At 39.9% G+C, this 15699-nt stretch overlaps 1 long non-coding RNA gene across 1 annotated transcript in view; it reads left to right on the forward strand.

Moving 5' to 3' along the window:
- Window positions 1–1617: 1617 nt before the first annotated feature.
- Window positions 1618–15699, forward strand: part of LOC105871766 (uncharacterized) — a 32453-nt gene continuing 18371 nt past the window's right edge. The window contains exons 1-3 of the long non-coding RNA XR_012923275.1: window positions 1618–1747; window positions 2964–3100; window positions 10884–10978. This is a non-coding gene — a long non-coding RNA (uncharacterized LOC105871766). The remainder of the gene's footprint in view (window positions 1748–2963; window positions 3101–10883; window positions 10979–15699) is intronic.

Below are 15699 nucleotides of genomic sequence, written 5' to 3' on the forward strand. Positions count from 1 at the left end.
TATGGCAACAACAAAAAAAAACCATTCATTGCAACATGTGTTAATATATACATGCAGGTATTTGTGTAAGTTTTATGTGATTTAAATTGCTGTGAACACATGTGTTTGCATGTACAAGGAAGGGGTAGAAGGAGTAGAAGTCAATTAGGCTGTGACATTATCCTCAGTGTCCTCCAAACAACCTTGACCACAATGAGACAGGCAGTTTTCTGAGTGCTCTGCCTCTCTGGGACCAGCCTCATGTTCTCCCACATTCTTAGATTTCAGAGTTGGAAGGCACCTTAGGGGTTACATGTTCTGAGGCCTGAGTAGTGCTTGACTCTCTGCTGCAGCTTCCAAAAGAAGTCTTCAGTCTCTATTTGCACGTTTTTCAAGATAGGGAGTTAACTCCTCCCTGGTAGCTCCTTCCACAATAGATAACTCTGCCATCAAGGAGATTCTGGTTACAAACCCTGGCCCAGCGACAAGAAGATATTTCCCTTCCCTCTTTGCTGCCCTTACCCCTACTTATACAATTCAGCTCTAGACTGCAACTTTCCTTTTCTTGATCACTGAGCCTCAGGTCACTGAGTAATATTGAACCAGGGTTGCTGTTGGGCGCTGAAGACATATAGGTGGATGAGATAAATTTTGGCCTTTACACTAGCAGGGAGGCAGACACGGAAAAGTAACTATTAACAAGAATAGAGGAGGGAGTAATGAACTTAGCCTCGGAGGAAGAGAGGTCTCCAGGAAAAGTTCCTGGAGGAAAGAAGACATCTGAACAGAGTCAGAGGGCAGAGGCAGGCAGAGGGAGCTCACAATCTATGCAGCCTCCTCTCCCCACGTGCTCTCCTGCTCTGTCCCAGCTCCCAGCTCTCTTTTCTCCTGCTGAGCCCAGAAATCAAAGAGCAGAGCAGAGGCTTAGACATCCCTGTGTCTGGGGCAGGAGCAGGGTGGGAGGCACCACCACGTGAACTCAGCAGTCAGCCAACCAGCCAGCCTTTGTGGGGTCCTGTGGGGCCCAACTCTGTGCTTGCCTGCCATGTGGGAGGGGCCCAGAAGGTGCTAGGAGCTCCTGTCCCAGCTCACACAGCTTGCAGGACAGTGTGCTAGCCCAGGGGCCAGTCCTAAACTCTGGACCCCATAAGGGGACCAGACACCTAGGCGAGAGGGTGGGAAAGGCCATGAGCCTGGCCTGGCTGAGCAGCTCTAGCCTAATGGACCCCTGCTCTGGAATTGGGCTCCTAACTACTGTTCTCTGGCAGCCTGGCAGGCCTAAGTCTGTCAACATCCCCAGAAGCCAGGGCATACCTTGGACTGTATGGTCACACCAGCCTAGCCCAACACAAGTCATGGACTCTCAGACTGGAGACTCTGGGGCACTAAAGGGAAGAAAGGAAATGAGTTCCTGTTGTACCTGGCACCATGCTGGGTGCTTCACACAGATTAATCCTTTAATCCTCACCACAACTCTCAACTTCAGCGTGTTGATAAGGAAAGATACACACTAAACTGTTAACAACATTTATCTGTAATGGGTAGAATGAGATTTTGTTTCAAAATTTAACACAATAATGTATCTTCAAAAATAAAATAAAGTATTTTACAATTGCAGAGATGTGGAACCAACCTAAGTGCCCATCAATTCACAAGTGGATAAACGTAATGTGGTATGTACATAACATGAGGTACTAGTCAGCCATAAAAAGGAATGAAACGATGTTGTCTGCAGCAACTTGGATGGAACTGGAGGCCATTATCCTAAGTGAGTATCTCAAGAATGGAAAATCAAACATGATATGTTCCCACTAATAAGTGGGAGCTAAACAAGCTACACACCGAAACAAAAAGATGTAAAGGACATTGGAAACCAAGAAGGGCGGATCCCAACCAGGTAGGGTAGGTGTGGGATGAAAACTTTCCTGTGGAATACAGGAAACACTATTCTGGTGATGAACACATCCAAAACCCTGACTTAAGTATTGTACAAGGTATCTATGTAATAAAAGCATTTGTATCCCCTTATTAATTAAAATTTTTTTAAAAGTATTTACAGTAGGCAAAATATTATCTATTGATCAATCAAGAGATATACACATCTTATTTTCCATGTTTTATGTAAAGGATTAGTCATTAGCATTGACTAGTCCTGACTTCTGTCCACACTATCATTCTTCCCCAGTTGAGAAAGAGACTTCTCTAAATGGAAACTTAGAAAGGAAAAACTCATTGTCTGCAGTACAGCCTCTTCCTCTTTTTCTTCTACTTATAAGTGAGTTGTCATCAGGGAACACTAGTTGTCCTTTGCTCTTCTCTGCCTTAAGTCTCACAAGGGCAGGTCTGCCAGGTGAGGAGGCTACACCTTCCAACCTCGCCTTTTCCAATAAAGAAGGTGATATATACCCTTGATTTGCCACTTCCTCTGTCTTATTCCTCAAGTGGTTTAGAAGTGGGTGGGGAAAAGGAGTGTTAATTATTGGGCTCCCTTTGAACTCCCAGTAGTATGATGGAAAGAACGCTGAAGCAGGAGATATAAGGCCAGGTTTGCAATCCTAGATATCCACTTAATGGGTTGTATCCTCAAGGCAAATCACTTACTACCTAAAGCCTCAATTTCTTATCGAATAAATGACTCTAAGTCCTTGATTATAAGCAACAGAAACCAGATCTGGTTATTTTAAGCCAAAAAGGGATGATATGTAATAAGGATATTGGTAGCCTATATAATGATGAGAAGCTAAAATAAAAGGTTTAGACAATAGACAGAACCAAGGAACTTCCAAAATCTGTTAGCAAGAACAGCTTGATCCATGTCACTGCTAATGCTAAAATAAACCTTGTACCATTCTGTCTTTTAATCTGGGTAAAATAAATGCAAAAATAATATCCCAAATTACAGAGGGTTTACACACTGTTAGTTTATTTCTGTCTCACGCAATAGCCTAACATGGGTGCTTCTGGTCTGGTGGCTTTCTTGGCAGCTCTCCTCCAGGCAGTGTCTCAGGGACCCAGATTCCTGCCATCTTGTGGCTCTGTGCTCCTCTTTGTCCGTGGAGTTCTATTAAGCCAATGGCTGGGAAAGGAGAGGGCAAAGATCATTTGTGGGAGGTTTTTATAGGTAAGTATTTTTCAGTATTTTCTCTTCTATAAAGGATGTGTTGATTTAAATATATACACATATAATTTACTTACATTTATGTTATGTCTATATTATGTATTTGGCTCAGCAAGCAGGTAAAAATGAACAAAAAATTATAATAAGCTAAAGCATTCTTTTTTAAGTACTAAGAATAGGAACGGTCCATCAGCACTAGTGGTTGCATAAAATCATCATGACCAGATAGAAGGGGAGTCTAGAAGTTAATCAACACCGGGATTAACAATAAGCAAGTAAAGATAGAGTTCAAAACACACTATTCTAAATATAAGAAGGGCAAATCAATTCTTCGTCGCTCGGGACATAAAACAACTAAGTGGCCCTTCTAATTGTAATAAAATACTGAGAATAAATCCATATGTTTTTAAGCAGATCAGTGTTATACGATGGCAAGATAATTGATTAGGAACTGACATTCATGCAAATCTAAGAGTTTACATAATTTCTGGGATAAATACCAAGTTTCATCAATTAAAAACCATAAGAAAGATGGGGACTTATGAGCCCTATGATGTAAAACATAAAAAATAAAAGTTTTGAATTAATTGTCTTAATCATCTTAGACAGCAAAAGTAGCTCTTATATCCCAACTAAGAAAAATTATTTGATATCACAGATTCTGTAACCTCAACTGGTCTAAAATTATATTTCTTTTTCTATTGGATTTGGTAAGGTTTCTAATATACCAGAAAATAATCAAAACAATATTACTGAAACGTTAAGAAGATATCAAAGTAAATATAGGTATATAATCTTCAGAGATATAAAAATAATGCAAAAATAATGCAGAAACATTTAACCCATGACATTGAATTGGTTTAGAAATGGTATAGGCATTTTGTAATCTTCGTATTTGTGCACGCTTTGCTGATGTTTAAGGCATTTGAAGTATTCAAACATATCGAACACAATAATTCTGTAATTGCCATTTAAATTGTGTTTAAGAGAATTAAATCAAATGTGTATTACATGTTTAATGCTCAAGAAAAGATGGTTTCAATGTTTTGCTTATTGGAAATACGACTTTAGTAAATTGGGCATTAAATAACGAACAAACAGCTGTGAGTATTTTCTCTCCAGGCATAAAAGTCCCTTGGACATGAAAAAAATCCATCAAAAATACTGAGTCATAAGGCATAAAGAAGATAGTGTGTTTTTACTACTCCTTAGGAAGAAGTGGAAGTAATACATAAGGAACTGCAATGAAGGGTTGGTTGAAAGAATTGAGGAGACTGTGGCCCACACACTGAGAAGAAAGACAGCCAAACAGATAATTAGCCTGCAGTCTGGTGAATGTTACAGAAGGGATATTCTGGGAGCAGAGAGGGAAGAGAAGTTAACCCAGCCTGGCATGGTTAGGAAAGAGGAAAAATAACCTTTTCTATGCACCTATTACTAACCAGATACAGTACACTATAGAATGCTGTGCAATTCAGTAGATGTTTGTAATCAGATATCATGGAAAGATCACATCAGTTTTAATTCCAAGCATTTTCACAATGAAGAGAAACCAGATTAACCATGTCCCCATTGCAAGGATCTAGACATATCCCCCAGGCCTCCCTAACTGGTAGGATATTTTCTTGGCTGGAATTTGCTTACCAAGGGGACTTCTGGGCAAGAACTGATGTGGAAGGAATAATTAAACCAGCAGGGCAAGCTTGGTCAGTAGCAAAGATCCAGGGACCAAGGAGAGGAGACTGAACAGAGAACAGTGTCTATCACTTGGGTTTTTGATTCAGCCTTAGCTCAAGCAGAGTCATGTCCAGGTCTAGGGAAAGGAAGAGAACAGAGGAAGAGTGAGGGAGAGGAAGCAAGAAAGAGCAATCAAAACTTGAAATAGGGTGCTGGGCGTGGTAGCTCATGCCTGTAATCCTAGCACTTTTGGAGGCTGAGGCAGGAGGATCACTTGGGGTCAGGAGTTTGAGACCAGCCCGAGCAAGAATGAGACCCCATTTCCACAAAAAATAGAAAAATCAGCCGGGTGTGTTGGCTCCCACCTGTACTCCCAGATACTCGGGAGGCCGAGGCAGGAGGATTGCTTGAGCCCAGGAGTTTCAAGTTGCTGTGAGCTATGACAATACCACTGCAGTCTAGCCCAGTGATGGAGAGAGAGTCCTTGTCTCAAAAAAAAACAAAAAACAAAAAAAAAGCTTGAAATAGAAGTTTTCCTAAATTTTCTGACAGATATTAATATTATCTTAGCATACCTCTAACAGAGTGTGCCACAAAAGTGGGGAGAGATCATCTCTTCTCTTAATATGCATATCCTGGGATCCACATTGCCAGGGAAATGCCGATTACAAGCAAACTAGGAAGCTGGGACTAAGAAATATTAAACAGCTTCTGCAGATTCTGCCAGGTGATAAGTGATACACATAGAATTTGGACCCCAGTATGGCATGGATCCAATCCAATTCCTATCCTTTTTTCATTTCTTTTTTTTTTTTTTTGAGACAGAGTTTCGCTTTGTTGCCCAGGCTAGAGTGAGTGCCGTGGCATCAGCCTAGCTCACAGCAACCTCAAACTCCTGGGCTCGAGTGATCCTTCTGCCTCAGCCTCCCGGGTAGCTGGGACTACAGGCATGCGCCACCATGCCCGGCTAATTTTTTTATATATATATCAGTTGGCCAATTAATTTCTTTCTATTTAGAGTAGAGACAGGGTCTTACTCTTGCTCAGGCTGGTTTCGAACTCCTGACCTTGAGCAATCCACCTGCCTCAGCCTCCCAGAGTTCTAGGATTACAGGCTTGAGCCACCACACCCGGCCTCCCTTTTTTCATTTTGACATGCTCCTCTGTGTTCTCCTGACAGTTGCTTCTTTCTTTTTTTTTTTTTATTCTTTTTTTTTTTTTCATGAAACCAATGTTGCTAGTTGTTGCATATTTCTGAGGACAACTACTTCACCTGCAGCACTCTCAAGTGGGATACTTAGTCTCCTGTCCACCTGCCTCAGGATCCAAAGTTGAATCTATATCCTCTTTGCTCCCCATTTGCTGCACTCATGTAAAAATTCATGTTCATTTAAAGCTTATTCCATCAGGCTTTATTAGACCTTCCCTGTCCTTATCACTGGCATCTACTCATCTCCTTGTCACTCTCCAACACACTCATTGAAAAATTTAGCTGCTGGCGCACTGTTGTCCTCCCCACCCCAATTCCTGCCACAGTGTCACCAATCTCATGGATACTTCTAACATCCTGGTCTCTCAGTTAACCTATTTATTTAGTTCTTATTTTCAGTGAACTTTGCCCCATTCCACTTGAGCTTCCCCATTCCAATGGCTGCATCATGAACCCTCTGATCACCTAAGATTGCTCCACCTCTGAAATAATGTTTTCAGATATCCCACTTTCTGACCACAGCCTTCTATCTTTTCTGTTTTCTCACTCAGTTTCTCTCACTGAGGCTATCCTTCTATTTTATAAAGACCTCTGTTCCTTAATCAGTCTACTTTCATCCTATTTAACCTACTGCTATCTGCTCTTCCTTATGTATTCAGGTAACAGTTCATACTGCATCATTGCTAGTAGTCACTTGCCAATATCCTCATCTCTCTCCTGTGAACCTTCTGTTGCACCTACCTTGAAAAACAATCCTCCATGCCCACACTTGGGCTGCTTATCATTGTTGGTAAAAATCATACAGCCTGCCAAGCTGGTACAAATATAAATTCAAGGTCCTTAACCTCAACTGGGCTAATGGTATTGTCCAGAAAGCCTCCCGTGATTCTTTTGTAGTTCTCTCTTCCATTTTTCACAATGACTGTTCAAAGGTTCTTTCTTTTCAAAGCTCTGACCCTACCACCTCACTCATAGGAGATGACCTGACCTCTTATTTCATAGAGAAAATACTATCAGCACCATTAAATAAGAGCTCTCTCAGTTCCTGGCACCACACTCACAAAGTTTTCTGAGTTCCACCTACCATTTTTTCTTTCCTTGGATTACAAAGGAGGGAGGGTCTAACTACCGGCTTTCTTCTTTGTCACAGCCATATACCCCATGAAAGAGTTGACTACACTCTTGTGTTTCCACTTCTTCAAATACACCCACTCCTCAATCCACTGCTTTCTGGGTGCTGCCTTCTACAGAAACCACTCAGTAAATTCACTAATGACTTTGATGCTAAGTCCTATGAATATTTCTCAGTCCTTATTTCATCAGTCAATAGCATTGCTGTTGTTAGCCTCATCCTCTTTTAGACCCCCTTCATTCCTTGTCTTTGTAATACCCTATTCTCTAAGTTTTCCCCATTCCACCTTGACCATTTCTTTGTAGTCTCTTTTTTATTTTTATATATCTGTACTAATTCTTTATTTATCAATGTTCCTCAAGGTTTCTCTTTTTGGCCCTTTTCTCCTCACTCTGCCCACAGTGGGGACACACTCACCACCCACTTCTTTGTCCCTAATCAACTCTATGTGATGACTCACAAAGCTATAATTTCTTCCCAGGTATTTCTTCTGAACTGTTTATGCAACTGCCTATTAAATATTTCCCTTTGGCCAGGTGTGGTGGCTCACACTTGTAATCCTAGCACTCTGGGAGGCTGCTTTAAGTCAGGAGTTCGAGACTAGCCTGAGCAAGAGCAAGACTCATCTCTGTGAAAAATAGAAAAATTAGCTGGGTGTGATAGCGTGCACTTTTAGCCCCAGCTACTCCAGAGGCTGAGGCAGGAGGATCACTTGAGCCTAGGAGTTTGAGGCTGCAGTGAGCTAGGATGACATCACTGTACTGTAGGCTGGGTGACAGAGCAAGACTCTGTCTTAAAAATAAAAAAAAATTTACCTTTGGGTATTCCACACCACCTCCCACTCAACGTATCTGAAATTAAACCCATCATTTGTCCCAGTGCTCCACCCTTCACCTGCTTCTCCATCTGTGTTCCCCACCGTGGAAGGATACTACCATCCATCAGGTTCTCTGATCATCACGCCCACCTCTTTCATCCCCTCCATTCAGCCACACTGATTCTTTCTCTTAACTATCTCTTGAACCAGTCTGTTTTTCTCCATCCCCACTTCTACCCTCCAGGTTCAGGCCACTGTCATCTCTGATTTAGATGACAGCAAGTCTCTGAGCTACTCTTCAGTGGTTTCTGTACCTGCAGTTATTCTGCCCTCCCCATCCTTACCCCCAACAGCAGCAGCCAGAGCAGTCTTCCTAAAATGCAAATCAAGTGACTTCCTTGACTAAATCTTTTATGTCTTCCCACTCCCTTTCCTACTTCCTAATCTGGTTTATAATGCTCAGCATGATATGGCCCCATCCACCTCCAGCCTCATGTCTTGCTACCACTCCCACCTTGCATGATAGGCTTCGGTATGCCGAATTTATTTCAACTCCTCAAATGCTTCAGGATCTTTCTTGCCTCTGAGCCTTTGAACATGCTGTTCCTAAAATACTCTTCCTCCTTCTCTTTACTTGGCTAAATCCTACTCAGCTTTCTTGTATCGATTTTTATGTAACTCTCCCGGAACCCTTCCTTTACCTTGAAGCCCAAAATAGGTGAGATCACCCTGTGCTTCCACTCTCGTAGCCTCACGTTGGCAATGCCTATGAACATGTCCAAATCCCCGAGCAGACCAGCTCCATGAAGGCAAGAACTGTATCTATCTTGGTGCTTTTTAAAAAAATCACCACCATCTAGTGTAGTGGTAAGGATTTAAAAATCCTCACTATCTAGTACAGAGACAACACTCAACAGATGTCTGTCAAATAATAACAATGACTAACATTTATTCAGCATTCAGTTTAGGGCAGATGTGCTTTACATACATTATTCCATTTGATCTTCTCAGCAACCCCATAAGGAAAGTACTGTTGCTTTCACCATTTTATACACGGGGAAACTGAAGTTCACACAGGTTAATGCCTAAGGTTATTCAGCTGGTAAATGGTAGAGCCATATTTACATCTGCTGTCTGACTCCAAAAATAATATTGCCCTATGTCAATCTTGGAAATGGGGAGACGAGCTAGCAGGAAAAGAATACTCCTTACTGACATTCAATCCTAAAAAGTGGGAGATTCTTGTTTCAGATGTTACCAAGTGGCTCACCCCAGAGTGACCTCAAACCTTCCTTAGAAGTCAACAAAGAAGCATGGGGGACCAGTGCCAAAACCTGTATCCCCTCAAGGTTTGATGTCAGCTGAAAAAACAAGCCAGTGTCAAGATGAATTTATTCAGCACTGGGTCGTTTGTATTCATTGCTCAGAGATGGTGAGAATGAGAGACACAAAGGCATCCTGAGGCATAAAGGATACATTCACCCATCCATTCATTAAAAAGACACTTACCGGGCGACTTCCGGGGGCCCCCCGCTCTTGGGGCCCCAGAACCTCATCCACGAGTGTATAATAAAGCCACGTGGTTTGGCCCCCCACAAAAAAAAAAAAAAGACACTTACCAAGTGACAGCTCCATGTCCCATAATGTACAGGGTACTAGGAGACAGGGGCTGTAAGAAACCAAGAAATGCTGTTCCAGAAACAGATAGAAAGTGCATGTGAGGCAGAAATGCAAAGCCAGACCTACATAAAAAGTTTCAGTTGAGTTTATTTGTTTGATAACCAGCAAATAAAACCCCAAATATATTCCAAATAGCTGTCCTGAGACAGGATGTTGCACATAATTATAGTGTTTTTAAAACTTTTTCTTCAGCATAAAATGCCTTAAAGAGGGAGAAGGGCTCTTCCAGGAGATAAACAGAATTATGACTCATTCTTACTCTTCCTTTTGCAGATTGTTCCATTTATTGGCAATTAGCTGTATACTAAATATCTGGTGAAATCTCATTTTGCTATTTTGCATCATTCTTTGTTGATATTTTTTCCCATAAGTTTGTGGACTGGTTTTTATTTTTCCATTATAGAAGTGATATGTGGTTATGGTCATGGATATATATCTACAGATAGACTTATAGGCACAGATATAGATATAGATTTTTAAGTGAAAATGTAAGGGAAAGATAAATCTACTCTCAGTCTCATTGTCTTAAAGATACTTTAAATTTAGTGTATGTCTTCCATCTTATTTCTGTGAGTTGTTTTTGAAAATGTATTTGAAATGGTGCTACTTATGCAATCATTCATTCCAACAGTCCTCACTCTGTGGCAGTCATGTGCTTTGAATGTGACTCATACTGCCTCCAAGTCTGGGGGTGGGCCCTGATTGGTATAATTCAATAAAAATGTCCCATCCTCCTTATCACACAAGATTGTGATAATAATAATTGATTCAGAAGCAGCACAAGACCCCAGATAGGCCAGCTGGTCCAATAGTTATGGAAAGAAATACTCTCTTTCTTCCTGATTGTGAATGAGGAAGTATATTCTGTGGTGTCCACCTTACTACCATGAAGAAGCCAACTTGAGAATTTAAAGCCTATCAAAGAGGGCAGAGCTGAGAGAATTACAGAAAAATGCAACCTAACCTTGATTGAACCAAGTATATTGCTTGTCCTCTTTTTGTACTTTTCAATTTTATGAGTCAATGCATTTCCTTTTTTAAGCCCATTAAAGTTGAATTCTATATTACTTGCAATCAAGTATGCTAAATGGATAAACCACACACGGGATAATCAAATGAAGCAATTTTAGCACTAGGCTCTTAAAAAATAAATAAAGCCTTTTTTGTGGTTATAGAATACAAAGAATAAAGTGGTATTATTAACTCCCATTCTTTCTGAACTACTCTTGAACTCAAACCAGTTAATGTCTTTGTGTTCTCCAAAGGATAGGAATATCATTGGCTCTGCATGAGATCCTGGGGACTCTTCTTGGACTATGGCTTGACTGCGCAAGGGCCTCTCTCTTCAGATACTTATCAAAAGAGGTAAATCAAAGAACCAGGTTGGATTCCAATGCTTTATCCAAAAGCAAAATATGAATTTTAGAGCATACTCAGGTATGGCAGAAATAACATATTTCTTTATTTTCTCATAATCACATTTAATTCAAGTCAGACTTCATGTTGCTATACACCAGCAGAAAATTTAGTCTCAGTCATGACTGGGGCTCCCAGAAAGAATATCACTGGGGTTATGTATAGGTCTGGGGATGTCTTACCACCAAAGCATCATAGAGGCTCTGTAACCATTGGCTTAATAGTCTACACTGGTTTCCCCAGAGATGGCCATTGCTCCAGGCTGCGTGTTCTCATCAGGACCAGTGGCTGGGGGCATGAGCATCTTAAGCAAGGACATGATTCCCTGTGTCCAGAGTCCAGCTCTCTCCCCACTATGCTGTCAAAGATATGGGGCAGGTACCCTTAGATCACACAACCTATAAACTTCACCTTCCTCCTACCCTTCTGAAATCATTCCCTCCTGTCCCCTCCTTTCCTGGATACTTTCATAATCTTTTCAGTCAGCTTAAATGTTTGCAAAACCTAGGACCAACTCTTGACTTCCAACAGCTTCTGTTTTGGGTCCTACCAAAATCCCTAAAATGAGGATGCAAGGGATGAACGATACAAGATAAACAACATAAATTAATATTTCAAAAATTATCCTGCCTCCATGCACAGGAATTTTCCTCCCAATGGAAGTCCTCACTTGGAACCAGGATCCAATCTTTCTTATAGCATTTTTTCTTTTTACTCTTATTATCAGAAGCAGGGATGTATACTCACTACTCCAGTTTTCCTGTTTTATGTAAAGTTGTTACACAAAAGCACTAGGGCTTACCTCTCATTGATATTTTTTACTTGTAAGAGCTATTTATTTATTAAAAACAGGAGCCTACATGTCTTATAGGTTCAACTGCTTTGTCTTGTCTAGTGAGACAAACTTTATTAACCTATAGGCTAAAATATACATATTGTTAGGAATTGTTCATGAATATATATACAGTCATATGTGGCTTAACAATAGGGATACGTTCTGAGAAATGTGTCATTAGGTGATTTTGTCATTGTGCAGTCATTATAGAGGGTACCTAAACAAACCTAGATGGTATAGTCTACTATACACCTAGGCTGTATGGTATAGACTGTATTGCTCTTGGGCTACAAACCTGTATAGCATGTTACTGTACTTGCTGTAAGCTGTTATAACATAATGGTATTTGTGTATCTAAACATATCCAAGCATAGATAATGTACAGTAAAAATACAGTATTATAATCTTATGGGCCCACCATCATATATGTAGTACATCAGTGACCAAAACATTGTTATGCCTGCACGATTGTATTAATCAGGATGTTTGGCTGCAAATGACATAAAACCAAGTCAAAGTAGATTATGTTCAAAAGATAATCTATTGGCTCACAGAATTTGGAAGTTCAAGAGTTGGACTTCAAAAATGGCTGGATTGGCCAGGCACGGTGGCTCACGCCTATAATCCTACCACTCCGGGAGGCCAAGGTGGGCAGATCGTTTGAGCTCAGGAATTAGAGACCAGCCTGAGCAAGAGCAAGACCCTGTCTCTACTATAAATTATAATATTAAAATTTTTTAATTAAAAAATAAATAATTAAAAAAAGGCTAGATCAAGGGAGAGGGGAGGTCAAAGTGTCATTATATGACTTAGACTGGTGAATCTGAGTACTCCATCTTCCAGGTATTCTGATTAGGTAAATGATAGTCATCAGATAGCATCAGCACCTTGCTGGGATTTTTTTTATCCCTAAACTATTAGGAAATATACTTCTATATCCAGTGAAAATATCCTTCAAGAATGGAGGTAAAATAAATACATTATCAGAGAAGGAAAACCAAAAGAATTTGTAGCCCACAGACCTGCTTTAAAAGAATTGCTAAGCAGGGCATGGTGGCACATGCCTGTAGTCCCAGTTACTTGGAAGACTGAGGCAGGAGGGTCACCTGAGCCCAGGAGTTTGAGATTACAGTGCACTACGATTGTACCACTACACTGCTTTCCAGCCTGAGCAATGGAGCAACACCTCACCCCTAAAACAAAAAGAAAAGAAAAAATAAATTGGAAATATATGAATCACTGGATTAAATTATTTTTAAAAACAGAATTGCTAAAGGAAGTTTAGCAATTCAGACAGAAGGACATGATACCTGAAGGAAATCTGAAATATCAAGCATGAAGGAAGAACAACAGAAATGGTAAATACCTGGGTAAACATAACAGACTATTCTTCTCTTGAGCTTTTCTTTAAAAAATTGATAGTTGATGGCAAAAATTATAACACTGTCTGATGGGGTTTTCAATTCTACTGTATAATATAACATAAAGGGTGGGGAGAAGATAAACTTATATGGTGGTAACACTTCTATACTCTTCTTGAAGTGGCAAAATATTGATTTTAGGTGGACTATAAAAAGTTAATTATGTTGATTATAATCCCTAGATCAACCACTAAAAAGCTATACACAAATATGGTCATAAACACAATAGAGCAATTAAAATGAAATACTTAAAAATGTTCAAATTATCCAAAAAAAGCACAAATATTAAAATAGTATACCTAAATCTGAACATAGCTATAGTTACATTAAATGTAACTGATCTACAAACACCACTTTAAAAAAAGAGATTATCGTAACAGAATTTTAAAAATGATCCAACTATATGCAGTCTTCAATACCCTTCAAAAAAAAACAGAAGCTGTTTTGGGATTCAAAAATAAAAGAAAAAAATACTCTTCAAATAAAATGTTACATAAAAGTTAAAAGTAAAGGGATGCAAAGATATACCATGTAAACTCTAACTAAAATATAACAACATAAGTGGCCAGGTGCAGTGGCTCAAGACACCTGTAATCCTAGCACTCTGGTAGGCCAACGTGGGAGGATTGCCTGAGTTCAGGAGTTTGAGAATAGCCTGAGCAAGAGCAAGACCCCGTCTGTCCCAAATATAGAAAAAAAAAATCAGTTATTTGGGTGTGTAAAATAAGAACCCAGTGGTCATGGTGAGTAAGAGAAGGACGGTCGTGTGCTCCTTTGTTCCCAGACAGGGCAGCTCCAGACAACATCTTGTTTGCACCTCTGAACTGAGGCAGTTCCTGTAACCTAAACTGAGATTCCGTGGCCAGAAAACTTTTCCCAGCAGCCACCTGAAAGGAGAATCCATCAGAGACTGTGGCCTTGAAAGCTGTCCATTTGGGACTCAGCTGTCTTCAGTCCCTCAGGATCGAATTCTTCATTTACATACAAGGACCTTGATTGAAGGCTGCTGGGTGGGAGTTTTCCCTCGTTAAGCCAGGCCCCTTCTTTGTTCTGTGGAGCACATTTTCATTTCACATCTAGAGATATATCTCCCCAATCTACAGATTTTTTTTTTTTTATGGAAAGTAAAAGCTCTCCTTTTTTTCCTCTGCAGACTTCATGATCTTTGTTAACAAGTGGAATGGACCAATAGCTCAAAAACCAAAAACTAGCAAAACTCACCCATGATGAAGCAGATAACCTGTCATATACAAGTTAAAGAAATTGAACTCAGAATTGAAAACTTTCCAAGATAGAAATTTCCAGGCCCAGATAGCTTAACTAGTAAATTTTACCAAACATTTAAAAAATGAATATCAATGCTTCTACTTCACATTATCTTCTAGAAGATAATTCAATTTGGATGTCTTTTATTTCTTTCTCTTGCCTAATTGCTTTGGTTAGGACTTCCAATACTATATTGAATAGGAGTGGTGAAAATGAGCGTCTTTGTCTTGTTCCTGACCTTAGAGGGAAAGCTTTTGGCTTTTCCCCATTCAATATAGTGTTAGCTGTGGGTTTGTCATATACAGCTCTTAATGTGTTGAGGTACTGACTTTCTATGCTTAATTTGTTGTAAGTTTTTATGATGAAGGGATGTTGAATTCTAATGCTTTTTTTTTTTTGGTGTCTATTAAAATGATCCTATCGTTTTTATTGTTCATTTTATTAATGTGATATATATTTATTAATTTGTGTAAGTTGAACCATCCTTGCATCCCTAAGATGAATCCCACTTGCTCACAGTGAATGATCTTTGGGGTTTTATTGGGTTTTTGGTTTGTTTGGGGTTTTTTTCCTTCTTTTTTTGAGACAGAGTCTTACTCTGTTGCTCTGGATAGAGTACAGTGACATTATCATAGCTCACTGCAAACTCAAACTCCTGGGCTCAAGCAATCACCCTCACCCACGTCATTTCTTTTTTTTTTTTTTTTTTTTTTTTTTTTGTAGAGACAGAGTCTCACTATGTTGCCCAGGCTGGTCTTGAACTCTTGATCCCATGATATCCTCCTGCCTCAGCTTCCCAAACTGCTAGGACTACAGGTATGAACCACCATGCCTGACTCAATGAATGATCTTTTTGATGTGCTATTGAATACAGTTTGCTAGTATCTTATTGAGAGTTTTTGCATCCGTGCTCCTCAGGGATATTGGCTTGTGGTTTTTGTTGTTTTCATTGTGTATTTGTCTGTTTGGAATCAGGGTTATGTTGGTCTCTTAAAATGAGTTTGGGAGTATTCCTTTCTTTTTAATTTCTGGAATAGTTTGAGAAGAATTGGCATTAGTTATTTTTTTTAAATGTTTGGTAGAATTCAGCAGTGAAGGCACAAGCAGTGAAGGCTTTGTGTGTGTGTGTGTGTGTGTGTGTGTGTGTG

The sequence above is a fragment of the Microcebus murinus genome, chromosome 2, assembly GCF_040939455.1.
Source record: "Microcebus murinus isolate Inina chromosome 2, M.murinus_Inina_mat1.0, whole genome shotgun sequence".
NCBI lineage: Eukaryota > Metazoa > Chordata > Mammalia > Primates > Cheirogaleidae > Microcebus > Microcebus murinus.